This window comes from Chroicocephalus ridibundus, chromosome 9 (genome assembly GCF_963924245.1).
Source record: "Chroicocephalus ridibundus chromosome 9, bChrRid1.1, whole genome shotgun sequence".
In the NCBI taxonomy this organism is placed as follows: domain Eukaryota; kingdom Metazoa; phylum Chordata; class Aves; order Charadriiformes; family Laridae; genus Chroicocephalus; species Chroicocephalus ridibundus.
The window spans coordinates 42,831,698-42,858,260 of record NC_086292.1 but is presented as its reverse complement, the minus strand read 5'-3'; the positions used below and the strand labels follow the sequence as shown (position 1 = coordinate 42,858,260).

At 49.0% G+C, this 26,563-nt stretch overlaps 1 protein-coding gene across 2 annotated transcripts in view; it reads right to left on the bottom strand.

The window, feature by feature from the left end:
* The window catches only part of SV2B (synaptic vesicle glycoprotein 2B), a 70,044-nt gene extending 50,919 nt beyond the window's left edge, over positions 1-19,125 (bottom strand). Inside the window, exons 1-2 of one of the 2 annotated variants that reach the window (XM_063346272.1) lie at positions 18,820-19,125; positions 13,092-13,264 (exon numbers count right to left, since the gene is read on the bottom strand). The gene's annotated coding sequence lies outside the window, so the exon portion shown is untranslated. The remainder of the gene's footprint in view (positions 1-13,091; positions 13,265-18,819) is intronic. The other variant, XM_063346274.1, reaches the window with a different exon arrangement.
* Between the last annotated feature and the right edge of the window lie 7,438 nt (positions 19,126-26,563).

Below are 26,563 nucleotides of genomic sequence, written 5' to 3'. Positions count from 1 at the left end.
ACCACCTTACCTCTATTTTCTGCATCCCTTCTAAAAATACAGCTCTGCTGATAGGAACACACATTGTTTCTTCCACATGATTCTGACTAAGAGAGCCCAGCAAACGGGGAATCTGCTAGAAACTAGTGGAATAACTTTGAATTTTAAACAAATCAGTCTGAAGTGTTTGCTGCTCATTGCTTGCCTGTTTGTTTCATTCAGGCAGATAAAGCAGGGAGAAAGGGTCAAAAATAGGCTAGTTTTCCGTGGAAAAAGAGATGCTAATAAACTTTTTCTTCATATCAGTCAATATTTCTCTTCAAAATTTGGCAGATTTTCCACAAGGATTCAGCATTCTGCAGTGGGTTCGGTCATTTTCAGTGAAAATGGACTAAGGGAAACGTTTGCTCCTCAAACATTTCTAATTTGTCCAAAATGGATTTGTTTTTCTTTTGAGATTAGGATATTTAGATGAACATACTTTGACTAGAGGGAAGGAGCACGTTCTCCAAAGAGAGGTGGGGAGTTCTCTCTTACATTAACCCGTTGGCTTCTTTGGAGAGTGTAAATGGAGTGTCCGTACTGTCCGGCTGGACCCAGCTGTGCTGAGAGCAGTGGCAGAGAAAATGGAGGAAAATAATGCTCCTAATCTAACACGAATGCAAGAACGAGAGTGTGAGTTGGCCAGAAAGGTATTTCATCCGGGAATAAAAAGAAAGTTTCTGAGGAATCAGTGAGTCAAAAGACTTCTCAAACGGAGCTGGCTACGTTTGCATGGGAAGTATCCAGCGGAGCGCTGCGTTCCTAGCGATCTATTCCCAGTCGTACCAAAGGAGAGATCAGGCTGGCCAGGTGCTGGGGCATTTGCAGCAGATGTGAAAGCCTGAAATTCAAACTGATGCTAAAGTTTAGCCACAGCTTCCCGACAGCAACGTTTCTGGGGCTGAAGGACGGCATCTCAAGGGGAAAGAGAGAAACCTCATCACTGAGGTTGCTGAAAATCAAAGACAAACTGCTGGGAAGTATCCTGTAAGAGCGAGCCCTGCGCTGGCTGTACAGCCGAGCCAGGAGATGTAAGAGACCTTGCTTTAACCCTTCTGTGAATTAAACATGGGAAAGACACCTGAGCACGGCAGGAGGGGGATGGTACTGTTCTTGGCTACCAACGTGCATAGGGTGTGAGGAGCGGCTTGTTTTCTACGTCAGCCCAAAGGCAGGTAGATTGAGCGCCAGCCGGTGGCTATTGCATGGGCTCTGAAAGAGCATCCAAATGCCACTCAGCGTTCAGGGGATAAGGCCAAGTCTGCCAGGGGAGGAAATTCCAGGGAGCTTCACCTGTTCGTGCGTTTTTCTTGAGTCATTGTTGCTTTTGCGGTTGAGGAGCCCGTGACTGCAGGCAGAGCAGAGTGCGGCAAGCCTCGGGGAGTGTCAAGACTCATGAAATATAGATAGGAGCCAGGCAGGCTCCACGAGCTGGGTAAATACATGCACGGTAATTGGCTCCCTCTTCAAGCAAGAAATGTTTTGCATAAGGATGCAGAAAGGGCCTGTTCCGTAAACTTTGATATGCGCACTTGACTTGGCAATTGCTGGAAAAAAATAAAAACCCTTCTCTGTGCTGGATAACCGAGCAGTGACTGAACAAGAAACTCCATTTTACACCCTTTCTCCCTTTTCGCTCCAGCTTTTTTCCATCACCCACTCGAAAGACTCTTACGTCCAATGTCCTGTAGAAAGAGCAGCTGATGAAAGCAGACACAGCACGGGCGCAATATCCTGATCTGAGCTATTTACCGTCTCCGTAACACCCCCAAAGAAAACATCTGTCTACCTGGAACAGGCAGGAAAAAAAGAGTTGCAGATGCACAGATCTTAGCATGGAGACAAGCCAATGGCTAAACGGTTACTATTGTAATGAACATTTGTTAAGGGTGTTTTCCCAGCTGCAAGGATACGCATGCTCACTGGGATGCTCTGAGTGCCTGCAACCCTGTATCATTGCTCCATGTGAAATTACTAAATCATAGAATGTTTGGAGTCAGAAGGAGCCTTCAAAGGTCATCTAGTCCAATGCTTATGCCATGGCAGGGACATCTTTCTCTAGATCAGGCTTTGTGGATCCTGTCCGTCCTTTGCACTTGAGCAGGATCCTGAGAGATCCCTTTATGCGCTTTAACCATGCATGGCTGGGCAGAGAAAGCCTCTGCTTCTGCAGGCACATTACATGAATTATTTCTAGACACCTCTCAGGAGCCTCTCACGCTTAACCTGATCTCCTTTGCTTGGAGAAAGCAAGATTCCCCATCCATGGGAAGAAGAAACCTGGATGAGCACCCTGGCAAGGGCAAGGCCGTCCAGACACGAGCAAACAGGGACGGATGGATGCAAAATAAAGCCACGTAAGAAGACACTGCACCAAAATCTCATGCAGACTGAATCTCATGATGGAATCTCACAGTGGAAACAGTCATGGCATCTCCTGCTTAAGCATTCATTTTGAAGCAGATTTTGAAAAATATTTTTGCTAACGGTGGGGATGAAATTTACCCTAAACCCTCCCAGCTATGAGCTGCATTTGCGGACAAATTAGCAATACTGTTTTGCCAGCATCTTAGATTCGACCACTAATTAACTCAGCAGCCGCTGCCAGAGTTAATCAGGGAAGCAGCTCCATTATCCCCTGCACCCCCACGGGGCAGGCGGCCACCAGCTGCCACCACCCAGCCTGCTGTAAGGGCAAGGTGAGGAGCTGCTCGTTTTGCTGCATGGAAATGCCACTGAAGCACCCGCCGGCTCCCTGATGGGGAGGGGGATGTCTGTGCATGGGTGGCCCCGAGCCCTGTACCATCGCTCCCGCAGCCGTCCCTCCGCGATAACCTTTCCCACCCAGGAAAGATCCCTCCACCCCCTTGAAACTGAAAGAAAGGAGGAACCAAAGCAAGGAAGAAGTTGAACGACCGCTAGACTTACTAATCGGACAAAGTCAAAGGTTGTCTCATAATTCAGGTGCCACAGCCTCCTCCATGGGAGTTCAAGAGCTCCTTTTGGTGAGAGCAGTAGGTTGTGCACAGCAGGGCTCAGCTTCTGCCCTGAGCCCCCACCCCGCAGCCCCCCGGCTTCTGGCCTCCACGCAGCATCAAAAGGGGAAGCTAGTCCTGGGCAAGGAAGGTGCACAGGAGATCAAGACCGCTGGGAAATGTCTGTTCCGAGCTGAACGGTTTACCTGGGGAGCTTTATTGCAACTTTTGGGGGTTGGCAGACCCTGCATCATTCCCCACTTGAGGGAAAAGCCGTATAGCACCGATGTAATAGGCTGCTTTTTCTTCCTCACGTCACACACTTCTGCTGAGCCACATGGTCTCAGACGTTGCAAGCCTGCCAAAATCATAGTATTCTTTCATAGCAGGTATGAGGAAAAAACCCACAACAATGGTTATTTAAATAATTACAATCAGGACCTGCATTTTACAGTAAATTGTTTGGAGATGGAAATTTCGGATGATTTTTAATCAGATAGCTTATCTAAATCCAGTAGGAATAAAAATCTGTTTCAGAATTTGATTTTTAAATGTCAAGGGAAATATTTTGTTTTGGAAGTCTTCCAGATGGAATACTTCCCAGCGCAAAGACAACTTTTTTATAACAATTAGGAAAAAATAATTGAAACTGAACAGCTACAGTAGAGGCTCTGAAAGAACAAAAAGGATGCCAAAATTATATCAAATGACTTTCACCATGAACACACATCCCATTCCAATAACACCAGTCTGGAGTTTTAATTTGATTTCAAATACGTTATGGATCAGAACCTCTGGGCTGCAGATTAATCCAGATTTGCTCAGCTGAGAATCCATCCCTCAGCCCTCTTGTGATTCTGTTCTTCTAATCAAGTACAATTAACAATTGTCACGTAACACCATTAAAAAACACTTAGGAACTGATCGATGGCTACTATAAGCTGAACTGATTAATGTAATTTTTGAAATCAAGTCTCAATTAGCTCTAAAGAATAATGAAAATGTGAACAGCAAATTCTGCTGCGGACATACCACCTTAGACTGAACGAGAAAGATAAATACGATCCCTTTTTCCCAACCATTGAAAAAATTAACTGCTAAATTCCATGTTGGGTTTAGGAAATACTGTGCAGTCCACTTAGGCTGCAAGTAGGCAGTTTTGCTTGTACGTTGGCTCACAGGTGTTTCTACAGGACTCTTCTACCATAGGATGCTACCATCTGGAATATTAAGTAAAATTATGGCAGATTTGACTGAATTTATAGATGAAAACAACCAGAAACCAGTCTTCAGTGGTGATTATATATTAAAACAAATGCAGTCCAATGCAAGGACTAAATTCGCCTTGCAGGAAGGATGGAAATGCTGCCTCTCCTTTCTCTGCCCGAACCTCTGCGTGACCCAGTGGGACCAGCATTGACCCAGCTTGTCCTTTTCCCCCAGGCTGGAGAGCTGCCTGCCTGCTGGGTGGCCTGGTACTTTGATGGCAGACTATCTGGCATCTGTGCAGATCACAGCAACCCCAAAATCAAGTGGATAACTATTATCTGGATATATTCCTACTTAACCAGATCGGAGAGATTTTTCCAAAGTTTTCCCTTGGTCACAGGACAGAAGATTTTAACATCTATTTGGGACACTCGGACAATGAAGGGAACTTTCTTTTCCAGCTCAACCACGTCTTCTCTGACTGCTCAGAGTGACTGAACATCTTGAGCCGCTCTGCTGTGACATTCCCTGTGGGACACAGCCCACACAGAGACCGAAATGGCTGCATCCTCATTGGGATGCAGGAAAGAAGCGATTTTATACAAACACGTGAAAGCAAAAATGGGTGTTAGCAGTGATTTTGGGACCTCCATGGGTGAATCCAGTACCCAGGTTACCCGAAAGCTGAGAGAGGCAATTGGAAATCCCGCTGATGGGGACCACGAAGGCTTGCCCCTTCGGTGCTCTGTAAGGAAGGCACCAAGCCATAAGGTTTAGGAGGCTCCCGACTGTGCACAGCTGATAAGCTGGAAAATGCGCTCCACGTCCTCTCAGAAGATGAGAGCGCAACAGCGGGCCTGGCTGGGGAGCAGAAAAATGGTCAGTTTTTCTTCTTCCACCTGAAAGCAATTCAGGGTGTCTATGTTTGAGATTTGACTGTGCCACTTGTCAGTAAAGGACCTTCTTCCTCCACACTCAGCTTCCTTTTCCCACTGCTTAGTCACCCCGAGGTCTCAGGTGCCTGATGCTCCATAGAGCTCTCCCGTTGTTTACAAGCAGCCTCCCAGAAAGGTCAACCCTTTTCGTTTCTCCCTCCATCCACTTTTGGCCCCTACCTGTAATCCCAGCTCTCCTCCCACCTCTGCCTAATCCTATAACCCACGACAAATCCCTTCTCCCTCCCCGCTCTCTGCCGGCATCTCCATCCATCACTGTCTCCCCCAGGGCGACGGGGGTGTGTGGGAGGTGAGCCTGGAGCAAGGCTGCCGTGTGAACACACAAACATCAGGTGTTAGCTCCCACCACAACCAGCCTTTGAGGACCCGCAACGGCCTCCGAACACCACAGGGTCTCTCTGACAGCTCAGCCTGACCCCCATGTGCAATACCCCGCTCCCAGAACTCCCCCACACCTTGCCTCCAAAAAGGAGTGACCCAAACCCACGTCCTAACACTGCCTTTACGTTACAACCCACAAAGCTATTTTGGGTCTATTTATGGACAGCCATATTGAAACAGAGACTAACTGCACCAGCACAAGCTTGTCCTCACATAACTTCGTTTTCATCCAGACAGAAGCTTTCAAGCAACAGCAACCAAACCCTTTCAATATTTAATCAGCTGCGTGGCCCGAAACAGTGGGGACGGGCAGCAGCTGCCTAGCACAGAGTGGGTGAGGGACGGGGAACGCTCCTGTCCTTGCCGAGCCCCTCTCCACCCTGAGCCTGAGCCCCCTTCGCACGCTCGCTGCGGTGGGAAGCCAGCCGGGAGCCCCGTTTCAGCCTGCCGCTGTAGCTCCTTTCAAATAGCGCGGCTTTGAAGCGCCTGGTTTTTCACTCCTCCCTTCCAACTTCTCAGCTGCCATCCAGGTGTAAATCTTACTTTCCTTCCTGCTGACGGCTGGGAAATTGCTGTGCTCAGCGCCCTGTGATTGTAAGTCATAGAATCATAGAAGCATTGAATCTTCATGGTTGGAAAGGACCTTTGAGATCATCGAGTCCAACCATACACACACACACACAAAAACACCAAAAAAAAAAAAAAAAACAAACCAAAAATACCCAACAACCTACAATCTCTGCCCTTCAGAGCATGCCCTGAAGTGCCACATCTAGATGTTTCTTAAATACCTCTAGGGATGGTGACTCAACCCCCTCCCTGGGCAGGCTGTTCCAGTGCCTGACCACTCTTTCAGTGAAGTAATTCTTCCTAATATCTAATCTAAACCTCCCCTGCCACAACTTCAGACCATTTCCTCTGGTCCTGTCATTATTCACCTGGGAGAAGAGGCCAACACCCACCTCTCCCCAACCTCCTTTCAGGGAGTTGTAGAGGGCAATGAGGTCTCCCCTCAGCCTCCTCTTCTCCCATCTAAACATGCAGGACTTGAGCTCTCTCCCACTTCTATCCAGTTTTAAAGCAGGCAGGGTGTAAATCTCAGCTACAGACAAGGCTTTGCAGAACTTCCAGTGTGTGTTTTGGGGGGGGCAAATTTAGGCCTTTCCTAATCTTTCCCCATTCCCTTAGTGCCCGTCCCGTGTGCGTTAGGGGGATTAGAGGGGTTGAAAGGACACCATCCTTCAGTGGGTTGGCTCTGCAGCATTCAACACAGACTCCGCTTTTAGCCCGTGTGCTAAAGTGTTGCGTTAAAATAAAGCCGTAAGAAGGAGTCCCTGAACTGTCCTGCTTTAGTTGGTGGCCACAGCTGGCTTTTCAAAAACAAAAGTGTCAAAATACCAAACGCCTTCTGGTCAGAAATAGTCCATGAGTGTTTCCTACCAGAGCCCCTGAGTCCTGCACCCTCCCCAGCCCTTTGCAGCCCCCAACCCCCAGCGAGGCTCTGGCTTTTTTCCCTGCTGATGGACTGCCTGGGATGGAGATGCCTGTGATTCCCGGCATGCATGGGCACCACGCCAGGCACGGCCGTGGCAGAGGCAGCATCTCCGATGATTTGCAGTGTCTGAGCTCCTAAGAACAAAGGATCCTATCCTGCTAGCATTATAAAACAGACACTAATAACCAACCCTAAACACCGTTATCTAAAGGAAGGAAAAAAAAAAAGTGCCAAAAGCATATTCAATTAGTGATAAATAATAGATACAAGATTAATTAAAATTACTCTGCTCTGAATTCTCATCCTCTGGCTCTGAGAATGCAAAAGGCATTCCCCATGTTCCCAAGGGTGGCCCAACGTCAGAACATCACTGCAGTCCCCAGAGAGCTAATGAACGGCAGCGATGATGGCAGGATTCGCCGTGGAAGCACCCGTCCCACTGGAAATGGGCTCCATGCTGCTTCCATGCTGGTCACAAACAGCCTTGACTCACCAGGAAGGTTCAGCCTCCACCAAGCCCAGCAACGCTGGGTCTGTATCGCAAGCAAAAAGGCTCCTCAGCTCCTCCTAAATGTCAGGAAAGCTTGACTAATTGCCAACAGCGCCTACACATCAGGAGAAGAAACCACCGGGATTTCTCAATCTGGGTCTGCGTATAAATCATTTAACACCTCATCTACACATGCTCATAATTAATGCACACTAGATCCCTGCAAGGAGACAGCCCTGCTAAAACATCTGCGAATTTGGGCTCCAAGTGCATGTGGCGTGGGGGCACAGGAGGACAAATGTAGCTCCCCAAGAAGCGGCTGATCTCGCTGGTGCCCACTCTGAGCTTCAGTGGAAGCAGGTGAGAGGAATTTGGGTCAGATTTCCTCCCTTGCAGTGGGCTGAAAGCATTTGAGAACCGGACCCAGTTGTTGCAGGGCTTTGGAAAAAGCCCACACCTCTTGTGGCCCCAAGCAGCCATGAACCCAAATCACCCCCTCTTCACCTTCCTCCCATCTGTCAGGGCAGAGAGAGCCCTGAGCCCATGTACAGAGAGCAGAATGATCACTTTTTGTGTTTATTACATTATGAGGTGCCACATCCTTCATAATAGCCCACGTATCTCTTATTCTGATATAAGTCTGGAGGAATTTTGCATATTTTGCTGGATTTACAGCCCTGAGACTACAATCAGGATACAGCCATCCAGGACAGATTGTAAATTTAAAAGAGCTTTTATCCATCACTATAAGTGTCCGGTGCAATAGATTCTCTGTGCCAAGTACAGACAGAAAAATATTTTTGTGTACTCCCATCCCTGTCCCCCAAACCTCACCAGTTCCTTTAGTCATCATCATGGAGGGATCCAATTCAATCTGTCTCTAACCTCATATTCTGGCTGTGCTAATCCCCTGGGAACGTGCCTTAGAGGAGGATGGTAGCTGCAAAACCAGATGTCACCAGGCTTGTTTGGGGGCCATCACTACTTGTAAGACTGCTACATAAGTGAGGTTCTTCAAAGAAACCACCACCACGGCTACAGGGGTTTCTTCTGAGTGCCAAGGCAGAGGGGAGACACCAGGAGCATCACGCATGCCCAAGAAGGGCACGGGTATGAGCTCAGGAGGTCAGGAACCTGTAAGCTGCAATAATTAGAGCAGTTAAAGCTGGCAAATCTGCAGCAGTCTGACCGCCTGCTGTAAAGGGCAAGAGAAATGTTCCACGGAGGAGGCAGGTTTTTCCCTGCTGCCTGGTGGGATGTGGTGGGTGCAGTCCCTGAGACCTGGCTGTGATCACTTGTGTCGTGTCAGAGGACCTGCCTTCAGTCACCACTGCAGTACTGGAGCTCAGTCCTCAGAGTAGGAGGGGTGTAAACCACACATGTCATGTGCAGGAGCAGGCTGGCTCCCAGAGCACTTTCAAAAAATCTGCAGAGATTTTACTCATTCTCATATTTTTACAAAACACCCCACAGGGATCATCTTCAGGACAGGACTGGGAAACTCTGTGTTGAAATGGTACCCAGGGGTCTGCTGGGTGGAAATACCAGGGCTGCCTTGTCCTGAAGACACCATTCTTCTCCCTTGCTGTTGGCCTGGGAGGACAGGATGCCAGGGAGGCAGCTGCTGTGCTGGCAGCATGGTGGGAACCAGAGCTTGAACAAATCCATCCATCACCCAGTCGGGAGCAGATGAATTCCAGGTTCCGCCAAACCCATCTCCCACAGGAGCTGCCGTGAATCACAGCAAAACACTGAGTTTAACTGAAAACACTGAATCATCGAGAACCAGCTGCTGCACAGTCCTGCAGCATCTCCTGTAGGAGCCTGCCCAGCATCAGGCCTGATGCAGTCCTCATGCAAAGTCTCTCTCCTAGGCAGGACAACAGCGACCACGAAGCAGGAGAAGGGTGAAGGCATCTCTCAGATGGCTGTGTCTATGCATGGGCCATCATAAGCAATTTCTTCAGTCAAAAGTGCTGCTAAAATACTGCTTTCTGTTCTTTCCCAGCATCTCCACTGTGAATATAACATATTCTGCTCTCCTGGCTGCTCTGTTCCACCTAAGAGACAGACGGCTGCTTTCAGCTATGAGTGGGTGATCCCACTCATTATAATGATCCTTCTCATTATACAAAATGAACTCCAGGCATGAATGACTGCCGTATAAGCTGAGCTAAGCCAGGTCATGACACCCCAAATCTCTGGCACATAGTCTACACGACCCTCAGGGCTGTGGGGTGTGGGAGCTATTCTGCTCATGCCCTCCCTTAAGAACTGGGAGAAGAAAACACAGCTGAGCACATCTCAGCACATCCATCTTTTCTGTTTTTCTGGGGCATCTTACAAACCACTGTCAGTATCTATATCTTACCCACATAAGGGAACAGATAGCTTCAAGCTGGTTGGACACAGGGCAGTTCTGGTCTGGAAGCCACGTTGGCCATATCAGCGTTTATTATTTGGTAATTTAGATTATGGACCAGGACTGCCTCACATTTGAACGGTCAGGTACAGGCATCTTGGATCTGCACCTGGCTTCTATTAGCTAGTTCTGATGTTGACTGGATCTTGGACTTGAAGAGATAGTCAACAGCACTACTCACTGTCTCCATGTCACTCACAACTTTGTAGATCTCTAACACATCCCTCTATATCTATAATCATATCCCCAGGTTTGTCACACCAAGGTGAGCAGAAAACATCTCTGAAAACCTGTAGCCCCTCCACTTCAATGAGGCAGATTAGAACACCATAAAGTACTCCCACATTTCAGCCACCTCCAAGCAAGAAAAGCCTTAATTTCTTCTTCATCCCTGGCATTAAGGCAGTTAAGAACATGCCCAGGTAAGCTATGTCACCTTAGACATGGGAGAATCTATAGTGTCTAATCATAAAGATTCTCTAGGATAGTACTAGAAAAAGAGAAGATTCGTCCTCAAAGTGACCTGAACTTCCTGGCTCCCTCACCCTGGCTTAATTCTCTTTCATAAGAGGTTCTTCCCCCTCTTTTAACCCAACTGCTCTTTCGAATTCAACACAGCCAAGGAAATCTGCAAGGCCACCTTGTTCCCCTCTTCCTTCTCCCCACAACACCAGTGGGTTTCTACTGACATAAACGTGATCACAAAGTCGTGACTGCATGGGAAGAACAAACAGGCTGAGCAGATGGGTTGTGCGGGAGGAAGCCCTCATTTAAAACGCAAATAGCTGGTGGTAATTTAGCAGATGTGGTTAAGAAAAATCTGGAGAGACAAGCATGAGGTGACTGGATTCCAATTTCAATCAAATAATGTGGAAGTTTCCCTGGCAAGGAAAGGTTTCATCTTCCATCTCCTTGATTACCTTGTCTTGAAGAAATAATGACAGTGATGCCAAGTGTCTTCACAGGAATGATCTGGAGTATTCTTCATTTAGGATCTCATATGACTCCCTGCCCTACCAAATGTTTTTTGTTTTTTTTTCACAAGGTAAATCCATCCTTTATAGCCCAAATGTGTGTGAGAAAAGACTAAAATTCAGTTAGAAGTCATAACACTCATTAATTCTGTAGCACATTCAATTCTGTTTCCATCCAGAGGCAAAGACTTTAGGATCTGTCCTTTACTTCCCCGACATCAAATCAGCAACTCTCGGGAAATATCTTTGGGATGCTATAAAAATCTGTACATCTAGCTTATTGTAATATTCATTTGGCCCTAGAATTTCATCTTGGCAGATGTACCAAAATTGCCACAGATGGGTATGAGGATTTTCTCTTTATAAATATTACAGAGCCATTAATTAAGCAGGAGAAATTAACCCTTCCAGGCAGCACCGCAGCAGGGAGCAGCAAAGCGCGGCCACCACCGCCCAACGTCTCGGACTGAACGTGGGAGAAAAGTCACGTGCACACAAACACTAAACTGACAGCAAAGATACTCTGACATCAACGTTCCTGCAGGTTTTAGAAGACATTTCAACAAGAAAAGCAATTCATGTAAATTCCTGGTGCTCGGAAGAGTTTTTCCAGGAAACAGGGAATGAAGGATTTTCAACTTTTGAAACAAACCGTGGGGTTTCAGTGAGAGGAAGCAAAAGCTCTCCTCTCTAAGAAGATTTCCCCACACATACAACCATCAATCCCCCCCAAAGACAACAAATTAGGCAATTCCTGCACTCTCTCCTCCTTGCACAGCGCACTTCCCTGTGTTCATTTCACCCACTGCTCGCCAGACACAGGTTTAGTACAAAAGGTTGTCACTCTGAAACACAAGCGAAACAAAAATCCCAGCCAAAACTTGCTGCTTAGGAAAGGAGGATCTTTGTCTTTAGATTTAATGTAACCGGTGCTTGAAACTTCAAGGTTGCTCTAGAATTAGCACAATAACCAGAGTGCCCCACTCTAAGTGTCACAGTATCTAACATCAAAGAGCAGGAAATGCGCGAGTTTTCAGCAAGTGGAGGTTTCTGTATGAATACATCATGAGAGGAATATTTTCATAACCAAATCATCTCTGCAATGTTCTCCAGGAGTAGTTTTTAACTCTGCCTGCCATAAATACATCCAGAAAGAACTTGTTTTGGTATCCCCAAAACAAATTTTGCACCAGTTTTTGGGTGGAACACAAGGTCTGTCAAGAAGGTCACAGCTTTGTACCTGTCAGCAAAATTGCCAAAGCTTCATCACTGTATTTTTCCTTTGTTTTTAGTCAACAGAGATACGTTATGTACAGACCTTTGCAGATTCAATACAGCCAGATTGCAAAGGCTGCTCTCAGGTTTATTATTCCCTGATCCTCTTTAAACTAGGGCCCTATATTCATCCCTAGTGTAAGAGCTCTGCTGTCACTCGACTTAGAAGCAGGACACCCATTTTGACAGTCCCGTGGGATAAATCGACTCGCAAACCTCTCATTTAGAGTAAGCTAATGTCCAGGACATCAGAAAGCTCACTGTCCAGCAGTGTGTAGTCCAGCTAGACCCTCTTCCCTCCAAACATCTTTATCTGCAACTCCCTATATATCAGCTATTCACAGCACCTAGGGGACCGGTTTCAGGGAAAAATGCAGTTAGACTTCATGACGGAGACAGTCGATCAGATAGAAAAGTTGAGGGGCTTCATGCATCAACTTAGGGGCAAGAATTCATGAATGACCTTCCAAAGCTCCTGCAGTGAAGAGCGCAAGGCAGGAAAGGCAGCATTCAGGTAGCCTAGAACCCATGGAGAGCACCGCTGGTGCTTGGCCGTGAGCTCCGAATGTGCCCCAGACCAAGCTGGAAATCACGTAGGAAAAAAGATAGAGAGCGGGCGATGAAACCGCATGCGAGTGAAAGCTGCTCCGACTGCCTAGGCACACACATTGTCTGACCTGCTCAGCTCCCAGCCCCTTGATAATAGTAATTAAATTGCTTTGATGAGCATTGACCCCTGGAAAAGCTTCAGTACAAACCGATCGGGCTCGATTGGTTTTGTTTCTGTCTCTTTTTCAGCTCACTTCCCTTTGCTTTTTACCCCGTTAAGCCTTATTACTTTTGCATCCGGACCGATTGTCCAGAAAGGGACCAAAGAGAAAAGCATCGCTTACCAGAACTAGGAAATATTTCATCACAGCCGTTCACCAGCCATTTCCCCTCTTTCTAGCCCGTGGAGCTGCTCCTGAAAGGGTCCCCCCTTTCCGCTAGGATGTCACAAGCCGGAGATTAGAAGTAAATGCTCTGCAAGCCAAGCCGATCATCCCGCTGCGACCGCATCCAGGTACTGAAGCACAAGCAATGGAAAAGTCCATCAGCCGGCAGAAAACACAGGCGCACGCACACACATCTCCCCCCCCAGCCACACAGCGATAGGAGCGGGGGGAGGCTGGAGGCAGGAGGGAGAGCAGATGGGAGGGGGGTGGCTCGGGGGAACCAGGCAGCGGGAGATGCTAACGTGACAGATGTGTTGACTTTAAGTTAAACAGGAAATTGAGGATGTTCGACGCAGGGAGGAAAAGACACGCTAGCTCACGTTAACAGCAAAGACTTTCCCCGGTCTTTCCCTTCTTTGCTTTCCCTCTTCTATCCAGGTTTTCTCCGGTGATTTCTAGCTCTAAGCTCACACAGAAACAAGCTCTGCCTGCGTTGCCTGGGCAAGGCAGGAGCTGCAGGGCCAGCCAAGCTCTTTCCCTTCCTAGGAGTGAGTTTATTCCCGCTTCGACTCAAATTCCCTTGAAGTTATTTAAATAGCGTCCTGTAGATGATGTGAGTAAAAGTGGGAATGCTGAACAGCAGGACGAGGCTTTTAAATTCTGGGCAGGGTTCTGGGCAGGGGAAAATACAATAGGGTCGAAGTCCTGATTTAGTTTATGTAGGGTAAGCAGCAGAGAGTAGATTAAATTGATTTAAATGCAGGGAAAACGAAGTGCCTTGGTGCACTTGGCTTCCCCATGAATAAACCTGACTTTTCAGCAGTTCAGACAAGAGTGACAAGGTTGGGTCTGGGGATGGCAGCTGCACTGTGAGGGTCCACAGGGTTGGCATCCAGGGGGATATAACTCCAGGACAAAGTGACAAGACCTCCAGGCAGCAGCAAAATGCAAAGGGAATTGGGGAAATCAAAACCCTGCACTGATCTCTTAGTTAAAGCCCAGAAAGCAGAGCGAAGGAAGACAAACCACACTAGTTTTGAGACAGATCCCAGCTTCTAGAGATGAAGGGAGGAAAAAGTGGCCCCACCACAAACCCAGGTACAGAAAATCAGCGGTGCCAGCTGTCTCAGTCTTCCGAACAAGGACTTTGCTCCTACTTCAAAAGCAGATCCCTCCCTTTTCCTACTGCCTTTGGCACCAGAAGGAAGAGCTCCCATGGCATCCCTGCAGAGCTGGGGGTCAGCCGCAGCCTGGCATGGCACAGCTCAGCCTTCCTCATTCTTCTCCCCACCACAGCTTTGTCCCAAGACCCACATGCAGGGTGACAAGAATGTCTCCTCTATGGCATGTACAAGTCCCCAGCGTGAGATTAGTGACAGAACTTCTTTTTTCTAGCAGCTGCCCACTAGGTAAAGGACAGAAATCTGTCTTCTCTACGCACAGGGCACTGGCCCCATGACTGTGAGTGAAATACTCAGGTTTTGGTGCCATCCAGCCAGCCTCCCTCCTCACATCCCATTTCCCCCGCACCCTCACTGTCCCTGAGCTGTGTTATTGGCCTCCCTTCAACATTTTAATGGAGTATTGACAGTGATCCATTCGCACTCCAAATAGATGAACCTGACTTGCATCCCCAGAATCGCATTTGCAGAGCCAGCCCAAGCCAGTGGGTTTGGAGCATCTTCTCAGATGTATCGGCTGCAGTTCAAAAACCATCCCTTTTTCTGCTTAGAGAAACAGCTTGAAGAAGTCTGGCGAGGATATTACACTTTGGAAAACCGTGGCTTTGGGTCTCTTGTCCCTCCTCCTACCTGCTGCCGCACTCCCTCGTCTCCACAATTATTTATAAAGCTCCGTGTTCTTTCCTAATCGGAATGCCATAGTGTTCCCTTTCGCCTTGCACGTCACTCGTGTGTCACTCTGCGTCTGGGCCCGCGGTGACCCCTCGGAGGGCTTGGCGAGGCTGGCAGCAGCCAAATGAGTCATCAGCAACCTGCCCGCTCACCCCTCACCCCCTCCCTCCAGCCACTGCCCCCCTGGTCCCCACTGAGCCAGGCTGCAGCAGGGGAGGCTGGGGGGGAAGTTTAAAGCAGTCTAATCCCCAGGCTGGATAATTCACGGAAAGAGGATTACCCATTCTGTGCAGAGCCCTTCCCTAAATATAGACCAGCCTTCCCCTTGCACTGCAGCCCGTGTGGCATGGAGATGTTGTCCCTGCACTGGTTCCCCATCCCGTCCTCGGGGGGTGACTCTGCTCTTGCTCAAATCCGGGACAACCCGGTTGTAACCGTGGAGTTATGGTGTAATAAAACCAAGGTTAGTAAAGCAGAGATAAGACTGTAGCTCTGTGAAAGCCAAGAGGATCATGGCAGGCTCATCCCCAGAAGCACATTTTCTCCCCAATAAACTCCAGACTCCTTTGGTGGGGTCAGGGAATACACTGTCCTACTCTTAATTTGGAAACCAGGGTCACGGTCCTGAACGACAGAGCCTGACAGCAATGCGCTGGGAGGGTAGAAGGGTTAAGTGCTGAACTGGGATAATCCCGTGGCAGGTTGGAGCAGAGGATGGAGACCTGGCTCTGCCGCCCGCCCTTGGGGCTCCCCCGGCAGGTCACCGGGCGCTGAGCTGACCCCACTGCCGGAGGGGACGGGTGTTTGCCAGGGAGCTGCTGAACAGGAAAAGCAGTAGGTAACGTGTAACCTTCCCTCCTTGCCCTCGCAGAAAGAGCGATAAAGCTCGGCAGCTTCCCAGCAGACCACACGTCCCTCCTCGCCCTTCTCTCGTTTTCCATCTCCAGTCATCTTCCTCCTCCTCTGCCCCAGATGGTGAAGTAAGGTCTGACACAGCCACCGCAGGCCCCCCTTTCCTACAGTGTCCTTTTTTTTGGCTGTTAAAGTCCTTATGGGACTTTTAGTCACCGTAACATTAAAGCATTCATTAGCACGGGAGTAATTCCATAATCTTTTCAGAAGAGAACAATTTCGGAGGTTCAGCTCATGAGCTGGAAAATCAATTTGCCAACCTGACAGAGCAGCAAGCGGATTTTCGAGGCCGGCTTTGGCTTCCCCAGCAGGACTGTTAGCAATCCCAGGACTTCACGGCCAGCCCAGGGAAAGGCCACCCACGACAGCTCTGAGCAGAGGAGGGAGGACGCAGAGGCTGGCACTCAGCGCAGGAGAGGATAGGAGCCGGGCTCATGCTGTATCAAGAGCAGGCTGTGCTTCAAAACCCAGCCCTGCCTCACCAAGTTTTGTCCAGCATTGAGTTGTACGGGTGGGACAGCATGACCACCGATCACAGGGGTTTTTTTGCTTTCTTCATCTCTCCTACTTCATTTTACCAAAAGCAATGCTCCCAGCCCAGAGGTTATTACGAGCAAGAATGGGATGCGTCTTCAGCATCCTGCCTTTTCCCTGCAGACACAGGCTGGACCAACTCCTGTTTTGAAACTAAACTCACGTACCCCTTGTAGCAAATACCAGGTCGTGTGCTCTTACTTTTATGGTGGGATTTCTCACATTCATTTTGACCGCACTGTCGGAAGTTGGTGCCCACACCCTACCTGCAGACAAGCAGCCGCATTTCCAAAGATCATCTGCATGTGGAAGGCCACTTTTTGGGGAGCACCCTGCTTCAGCACCCGCAGGTTGAGGGGCTGTATCCCAGCCTGGCACAAGGAGGCACAAAAGCTGGGCTTCCACCGCCAGCTCAGCTGCCTCAATCGATAGTTTTCATTCAGGGATGTTCCAGAACATAAATGGGTGTAAATGGCCTCGTTACTTCATGGGATAGACCTCTCCTAACTGGGCCAGCTGAACAGGAAGGCTGTCTCCTGTCGGCTGCTTTCTGGGTCTGGCTTTGATGGTCCAGGAGGGTTCCCCAGCACTCCCCTTACGCATTTGCAAAATCATGTCAGGAAACCCAAAGGTGTCATTGCAGATCTGATCTCTGGCTGAGCTCATCTAATAACAATGGACATGCCTCTCCCTGCAGGGCCCCGAAGAGGGGAGAGATCAGGAGCTAACTAGGACCTCATGGAGCTCCTGAGACCTAAGGTCCCCATGTAGGTGGCTGCTCCCTGTGGCAGATCTCCTGCAGGGAGGGAAATGTTCCCCTCCTCTTTCTGACAGAGGATGGAAGAGGGTTTCTCCATCAGGAATAAGAATTGGAGGAAGGCCTGGATGCTGCCTCTGCTCCCACTCCTTCCTCCAGGTTGTCCTGCAGGGCAGAGCAGTCTGACCATGGGCATCCCACTGCATGAAGTGTTATTTAGGGCAGAGGCACTAAGGTGTGTTTCCAAACAAGCAGCAGACACCTGGCTCAGTGCTTTCACCCTGGGATGATCAGCGCAGCACTACTGTGCATTCAGTATCTGGCTAAGTAAGGCAGAGAATTAACCTTTTTCCTCTCTCTTCCCCCAAACGGTAACGCCAGGGGTCCAGAGGAGCCATGAAACAGCAATTTTCATTCCATGTTAGACACATGACTTACTCTCATTCTACCTGAAGTTTCTGCCATGACCCCCCATGGCAGGAGACCCCTTTAAGCTCCAGAATGTGCTTACAAGTGCCCAACCTAAACACAGTGAGGGTTCCCCTCAGCGCACACGGAGCACCGCATTGCCCCTCACCTACACATTATAATCATTAGGTTGTTACTGGTTCTCTCTTTTTTCCTGAGACGAGGTCATCCCTGACGAGTAAGGTCCTCGTGGACCCAGTTCCCACTCATTATTTTTAATGGGCTCTTGGTGTTATGGATCATATCACTGCAGTTTGACGCACATAGTGAAAATCTGCCTTGAACAACACTTGTCCTCTAAAAGAAAAATAGTCCCTGCAGAGATGTACATCTGGATGTGCTATAGGATGTGCTATATTCATGCACACATGCATGGGAACTTCTCGCCAGAAGAACAAGTCGCATCCCACCACAGCCACGGTTCAGAGAGCCAGCCCCGCCAGCTCCCAGCATCATCGCTTTTCTCTCTGTGGCTTCATTTAATCCTTCCTAACAGGGGTGACTAACTGCAGTTTGTAGCTTTAGCTGCGCTTAAGCTCCCCCAGAGACTGGGGAGGATAATGAGGGCAGGACAATTAAAACGGGTGCTGGCAGTGCGGTAACCCGCGGGGTAACCAGGGCCGGTGTGTGTGCGGGTCCTGGCACGTCCGCCCCCAGCCCTGGGGTGCCACCACCCACACAGCCACACATGGGGACACGACAGCACCTTCCCCCATGCAAACACCTTCTGCTTCTTCCCCACAAGCCCACCGCGACCTGGACACACGCCGGGAGCACTCCTTTAAAAACTGCCTCAGCCGAGTTAAAACTCCAACGCGCAGCAGCTCCTCGGCTCCCGCAGAGAGCAAGGGCAGCTCGGCAGCGTAACCGGGCTGGTTCCAGTCGCTGCTTCGCTCCCCACTGCTCCGACCTCTCCAACCTCATTAAGCTAACGGAGCCCCTGACAGTTCCCACCGACTCATTCCAACTCACACACTGACTCCTCGCCTTTGAGCATCCTCGTTTTTCAGTGGCATCTTTTGGTTTAGTTTTTTTGGCAGAGAGCTTTTCCCTGCCCCTAGAGCTGCCTCGCCGCCTGCCCAGAGACCCCACGGACTCCCAGCTTCCCGGCAGCTGCCTCTCCCCCCTCTCCGGTGAAGCAGATGGAGCGACTCGCTCTTACCTTGGGCACCCCAAGTTGTCGGCGGTGCTGCCGGCGGCGCGGCGCAGCGTGGCGTGCGGCGCAGGGAGGCTCTGCGCTGGCATCTCCTCTAGCAGTGATGCAGTCCTGCCGGGCGCCGCATGCCAATGATGCAGCTCAGGGGATCCCAGCCGAGGGAGCCCAGGGCTGGGAGGATGCCCAGGGCCGCCTCTCCCACCTGCATCCCTGCTTCTCCCACCCCAGCTGCAGAGCGAGCGGGGAGGGGGCGTGCGGGGGCAGCCAAAGAGATGGGGAGAGAGCGAGAAGCTGCACAGCAGGCAAAGAGGGAGAGAGGGGAAGCTTGTGTAATGTCATCATGGTAATAAAATCCAACCCGGTGCCTGAACGTCGCAGCTCCCTAGCAGAGTTCTACATTACATGCGGGATTTTTTTTATTTTTAATTGCTGGCATACAGGAATGTTTCTAGCTGTAAGTAGAAGGGAATCCCAGCATGACTGGATATTATGCTGGCGTCCTTCATCTCTCCGCTTTATATATTAGACCAGTGCTACATTGGAGACCCCTCTCCCTGGGCTGGCTAGAGGGCAAGGTGCCATGTTTCAGGGATAATCCTACTGCGGGATAAGCCGGTTGTGTTTAAAAACCCCTTGTGTTTATAATTTGGGGGTCCACTGCCAGAAAAGCAGCAGCAGGAAAAATCCCACTGTCCATGCAGTTTTGTGCTTACGAGAGGCCGTGTGGGCACGACAGTGTGGAACGTATTCTGCCATGGAAATCCATCCACAATCCTTTTGTATCATTAATAGAGATAACCAGGTAACACGAGGAGGTGTCTTACTGCGGAATAAAGGATGGAGCTCCTAACTACGGGAACAGCATTGTCAGTGCACGTGGGGGGACGTCCACACCCTGCAACATCTCCTCATGCAGAGATGCCCAAATTAGTCCAGATAACGGGAGCAATGGCAGGTTTCCATTGCTGCTTCTGGTAACCTAAAACCGAAGAGGAGCATGAAGCCACAGGCTTCTCAGAAAGCAAACAGGCACGGATTTACAGGGCAGCATGAGTCCCTCGTGCTTGCCAAAGGGATACAGCAAAGCGGAACCGAAAGCGCAGCCACTCATCCTCGCTCTGTCAGCAGGTGACATCTAGAAAGCCACTGTCCCACTCTGTGCCTCAGTTTCCCCACCTGTAAGACAGTGCTGGCACTACTGCCTCTCCAGACTGCATAAGCACGAGGCGGTATCATTCCTTGGCTGTTTCCAGGGCCCCTCCAGACACACTCCACCTTTCTTCTCTGTCCTGTATTTTACAGCCTGCTCCCGCCTCGGCTCACCTGGTTTGAATCTCCAGCTCAGGTGTGTTTGTAGTTGTTGACAGCATTACAAATTGGGCCTTAAAAGTCTCTCTTCATCTGGTTGCTTGCTAGTATAGCTCTTGTGACTGTACTGGTGGCATCACTTCAGTATGGAAAATGCGGTAGGTGATTAATTTAGATTTTTTTCACACCCACTCATTTAAAAATTGGAACTCAAATCTGAAGTTCAGCTTTATTCTCCCTAGCGCAATACATTAGTTTAATTGCATTTTGTGTTTGGTACAGTGCACTGATTGCTTTGATGTGGGAGCACTTCAGAAGTCAAATTATTATCACCACGCCTGTATGCTACAGGCCAAGTATCAAGGCCTTGGCAAAGCTGAAAAGCAATCCAGTCTGTCACAGTGCCACCGAGTACCACTTTGCTAGTCTGTCACCGTTCCTCTGAGCTCTCCAGCTCATTAACACTTCACATTCTTCAAATCACAGTAACGCTATTTGCGTGGGTCAGACCCACTGCACCTTGCGTGGGTCGCGCTCAGAAAGCGCAGCAGCATCCATAAATGCGTTTCCCCGGAGAGAGCTGTGGGGCAGTCCCGGAGATGTTCTCCGAGCTCCACCACAGCTGCCCTGGGAAGAAGGCTGCTCTTCCCTATGTCACCTTCCCCTTGCAGGTGGGATTGCAAGCCAGGGAGGATGTGGCAGACTGGCCAAACGAGCACCCCAATGTCCCTGCTGAGCTTTTCTCAATTCCCAGAAAAGTCCCTGCATCCACTTTGCTTACCGTTTCTTATGCAGGATAGCCCTAGCTTGGGTAAAATTGTATTAAATCTCATTGCAGGATCAACAGGGAGAGAGGCAATAAATCTGGGAGACGTTCTTTACCATTGCACTGTGATTATCAGTGTTTCTAATTACCTCTGCACCCTGGGCACAACAGTGAATCTCTCTGTTAATCACTGCTAGCCATATCCAGGTATCTGAGATGGAGAAGAACCATTTTCCATGCTGCCATATGGTGCCAGCGGGGAACCGGAGCCTCACGGGCTGCCTGACATCGAAGGCAGCAGGATGGGGAGGCCTAACATCTTTCTATTTAAAAGAGCACATTGATGAAATCCGCAGCAATCCAACTGTTCCAGAGCTGCCAGAGAAGCAAATGGAAAACAAAGCTGAGCTGCAACAAATAAAGAATTGGTGTAGAGGTGGACAAAATGATATAAGCTCTTCTATCACGGGGAAATAGGTGTCTGCGTGAAGGTTGATCAGGCAGGTACATGTCTGCATGGTTCCATGGGCAAAGGGGGCTCAGTCCGGCCCTATAGCTGACCGAGCAGCTCCAGACCTCCTGGGAAGGGGCGTGGGATGGGAGGTCTGGCCCAGCCGTGGGAATGGAGCAGAGCCCCACAGCCATAATCAAGCCATTCCATTCTCCTCGTTTGTCCCACTTACAGCATCAGGGGTTTCCCTTCTGGCCCCTTGCACGAACAAGACACCAGGGACCCTCATGCTGTGGCACAGAGCTGGGCGAACTGGGGCACCCTTCTTCAGCAGTGCTCAGATGCTGTCGGGAAGGCGTCCAAGGAGAACCGGAGCAAGGCAAAAAGTTAAGTGGTGATAGGGCAGCCTCTCTGATGGTTGTCAAGTGAAAGAAAGATAATTAGAGGAAAAGTATGACTCTCAAAACGCACAAACGATGCATATTTCACAGCTCTGCCAGAGCCATCGCTTACATGCCAGAGCACTTGCTGTGAGCAGCACTCGATACCACAGGGTGCTGAGAGACGAGTAGATGTTCAGGGCAGGGCTTTTTGGCTTGGTTTTCAGGTTCTCCTCCACACGCAGGCACTCACACATGTGGGTGGGTGCACACACTGACACGCACACTCGCGCGTCCCTCTCTCCTGCGTGCTCTGCACGGGGAGCCCCAGCAAAATAGAGACAAGGCCCCTCCAAAAAGTGCTGAGCTATGACAGTGCACACCCCTGCACCCTGGCCCCGGGGATGTCTTTGTCCAAACAGGAGCCAGGAGAAGCCAGCTGTAACATGTAGCAGGGGTTAAACAAGTCCTGAAAGGAGGTTGCAGAGAGGTGGGGGTCAGTCTCTTCTCCCAAGTAATAAGCAGTAGAACAAGAGGAAATGGCCTCAAGTTGCGCCAGGGGAGGCTTAGACTGGATATTAGGAAAAATTTCTTCACCGAAAGGGTTATCAAACATTGGAACAGGCTGCCCAGGGAAGCAGTGGAATCACCATCCCTGGAGGTATTTAAAAGGTGGGTAGACGTGGTGCTGAGGGACATGGTTTAGTGGTGGTTTTTGGCAGCGTTGGGTTGATGGTTGGACTCGATGATCTGAAAGGTGCCTTCCAACCTGTACGATTCTATGATTCTAAGTCTGAGGGACGTCATGGCAAACCCTTGAGCCGACAGGGCGTGAGGCTGGGGGCTGCAGGGTGGTGGCAGCAGGAGCTGGACATTGCCACCTCTCCGAGGTGTGCAGTGGCAGCAGGCTGGCGGCTGCTGCTCTCCGCTGGTGGCAGCCATCCATCCAGAAACAGCCCTTACCTCCCCCTCCCTTCACCACTTCTGCTAATGAATCTCTGCTTAGGAAAGCCAGAACGCGGCCAAAATATAAGGGAGAGTCCCAGGTAACGTTTGATTTCATCTGCTATTGTATCTGATAAGTGGCATTAGTAATACGGATAACGAATACCATGCAAAAAGCTATATAAGTGCTAAGTCTAATTATTGGTATTTCTGCCTCCTTGCAGATGTAGGCAAAACGCATGTGGAAGAAATCTGGGTATCAATAAAATAGCTGTCAGTCCTGCGCGCTGCGGGTCTCGCTCCAAAGGGACGACCTTGCCAAGACCCACAAACTAATGAGGAGGACACAGGAACCAGCAAAGGGCGAGAGCTGAACCACGTTGGCTCCTGACGGAGAAGGACACAGCTGCTGCCTGGATTGGGGAAACTATGGTCAGAAAGGGTTTTACATCAAACACGTTGCCGCCTGAAATCATGCTGAAGTCAGGTCTTGGGTCTGTGAAAGGCTCCCGGGTCCGTAGTTCAGATGGGGTATATGAATATATACATACACATGTACCTACCGGATGGGGCGTGTTGTTCAGTGCTGGTCAGGAGCAGAGAAAGACCTTTACTGGAGGCTGTAACTCCTGCAGCATGAGTTTTGCCGCCCACATGACTAACCTGCTGCCTAGAAATTTTAAAAGGAGAGATGAATGGCTGAAATTAGGAGAAACGGGGAAAAAAAAAATCTCAATGCGCTTTATATTTTCCACTGAAATTCTGAGCTCATCTGACTAAGGCTCTGTTTTCACAAGGCGTAATAATACTTTTTTTCCTTAAATTAGCCTGTCACTTTCCTCCTGACACAAGCTCCTGATTATGGCAGCAACCCAAACGGCGGCACAGTCGGCAACTCGCAGAGCACCAGGGAATCCCGGCACAACCTGCGCTCCCGAACATCAGCCCCGTCACCACCTCCGAGAGAGGATTCCGAGAGCACAGGCTGCAAAACGCGACCTGCATTTGTGCCCTCCAAACCAAAGGGGCTCCTGAACTGTCTAAAACACGCACGACATCACTGATGCTGAGATTTCAGGGCACAAGTGCAGCCACTGAGGCAATATCAATTCACCTGAGCTAGAAACCTGAGCTGGAAAGGCTCTACCACACTAAGGGAACAGAAGATGAGCATAATAGTAAGCACTTAGCTGAAAACTATTTGTGGCATAGAAGCTTTGGTTTTCCGAAGAGCCACCGGTCTTAAAAGGTGCCACTGATGCGTGCTGTGACAGGCCAGGGAGACGCGCTGTCAGGCGACGTCCATCAGCAGCATCGCTGTCAGTAAATGGTCAAATGTAAAGGGATACGGGTGCTTAAATTTCTCTAATGCAGCAGAAACCATTCCATAAGACAGACCTGAGCGGAAAAAAAGCGGGTACCTTGGCAGGTCTTAGTGCAAAGGCCGAGGCAACGAGGGCGGTAGGACCTGTGCTGACAGTGTTGGACCCACTCAAGTGTAGTGCTGTTGCCATCTCTGCTAAAGGCAGCACACCACCAAAGAGCTGCATCCTCCAGCATCACCTTAAACATTATCTTTTTTGTCTTCTTTTTTTTTTTTTTTTCTCTTTTTCTAATGGTTCTCTCAGTCTAGGTTTAAAATCCCAAGTGCAGTGAACCATTAAAGAGCGGTTCACACATCGCTTTCTTCCCTTGTTTTCATCTTCCGAAATGGAGGAATACATCGTCAGGTTAACTCTGACTTCTCAGACCTCTAATGCGTCAGGCAGAGTTTATTTATGTGGAAAGGGCGAATGGTTCCCTACATGTTAATAGCACAATCAGCAACAAAATCCTCAGCATTAATATTTAACGTCCTTTGTTATGTACGTGCCTGACTGTTATTCAAAGAGGGCTGAGTCAGGAGATCAGAAGCTGCTGGGAATTGAATAAGCATTATTTGTGGGATTTCTCTGAGTGGAAACTGAAAAGTAGAAAAGACATTGTTTTTACGTGTGGCAGCCCAATTGTTGAGAAACTGTGCATTTATGTATAGTGTATAATATATGCAAGAAATTACTGCAATGGCACCCTGTGGCTTTTTTCACCACGTGATTTCTTTAATGCTATCGCCTGCTTACTCGCCCTGTATGCATACATAGGTATTAATTTTACGAGAAAGGGAGGCGAAAATCTAGCAGACTAAAACCAGCATATGTCCCCTGCAAGTTCATGACTATTCATGTAACAGTAGGACATCAAAATCTCAGAGAAAGAGCAGGCCCTCAGGAGCGGGCACCGCATAACTCATAGCACAGTCACTTCTCTCTCACATCTTTTAGCCAGTTTTCCTATGAGTTAGACAACTAAGTACATTAAGAATGTGAATCCTGCATCATTAGTATGTGTATGTATACACAAACCCATATTTTTTCTATATGTTAGATTAAATAAATATGAATCTTCCATCTGCTCTTCCTCTGTACCCATCATGACACACCTGATTGTTATAGATGGTTCCATCCTGCTCCCCCCTACAGAGCAGGTATCAGCCTTGTCAGTAGCTTTCCAGATATCAGAGCTATGGCTGGTTTTCAGTTTAAATCGCCCATAAAAAACTTCCCACATTTCCATGATTACTCTGCAGCTATAGTAAATCGTCTAAGCCTGGTGTACAGCACTCGTTGCATCTGAATAATTTCCAGGAACGCTCTGTTAGATGTGGGCATCTAAGGGTGTAAGAAAATGTGGTGTATTACATTACAGAGAAATTACACATGAACCTGTAATTACAGACGCAAAGAGACAGAGGAAGGTGGGGTTCAGGTTTCATTTTTTTCTTACTTGTCTGGAAAAGCCTTTTTTCCTTGAAGCTATGCTTTCTGGGGAATTTCCTTGAGGGAAGCGGAGGGGCTTCCCCCTCTTCAATAAAAGGTGGGAAAAAAAGGAACTTTGGGAGTTTTCAAATGAAAATCATGTTAGCTGTTTACTCGTGTCTTTGCTTCACATCCTATACACAAGGCTGCTCTAAGCCGTACCAGAAGGGACTTTAATGAGTTTAATGTGCACTGGGCTTCATCTGCGTCCTGAGCATCCTGACGGACAGAGAGCTGGCTGAGCAGAAAGCACCACAGCCAGGCTGCTTTCCAGTAATGCAGCGGGAGGGGGAAAGGGATGGGAAGCGATTTTCACAGGACGCAACTGGAAATTGTATGAAGAAAGAATTGCTGATGATCCTGGAAGTGTTTCGGGTATTCGAACCATTAGCTTATAGCATTGTGAAATTATCTATCACCGTCGAAGCTTGACGTGAACTGGCTGTGTTTGCACTTGGGCAGAGATTAGGTATAAAAATGGAGAGAAAGGGGGAAAAGCAGAAGTGAAGGGGAGGCGAAAGCCACAAAAAGCATCGATATGAATCCACAGCAGGGAGCGAGGAGCAGCCTGGGTGGCTGCAGTGGGGACCCGGCTTCAGCAGGTGGCAGCAAGTGAGCTGGGGATGGATGGATGGATGGATGGGTGGGTGGATGGATGGATGGATGGGTGGGTGGATGGATGGATGGATGGATGGATGGATGGATGGATGGATGGATGGGTGGGTGGGTGAGTGGGTGGGTGGGTGGATGGAGGAGATGCTGCTGCTGCTGGGGATGGAAGGAGGACATGCCGCTGCAAAGGCCAGGGCATCTCGGACACGACACAGACCTCAGGGAATTCATCAGCCTCCTAATAACCAGCAAAAACGAAAAAAGGAATAAATAAATAAATAAATCTACAAAATCTACAGATCACTCAGCATAAAAAAACTGAGATAGCAGCTGGCTGATGTGCTGTAAGCCTTACTTATTATTAAGGCAGCAGACAGGCACTGGCACTTATTTTTTATTTTATAGTTATTTCAACAGCTCTATCCTAGCGCCC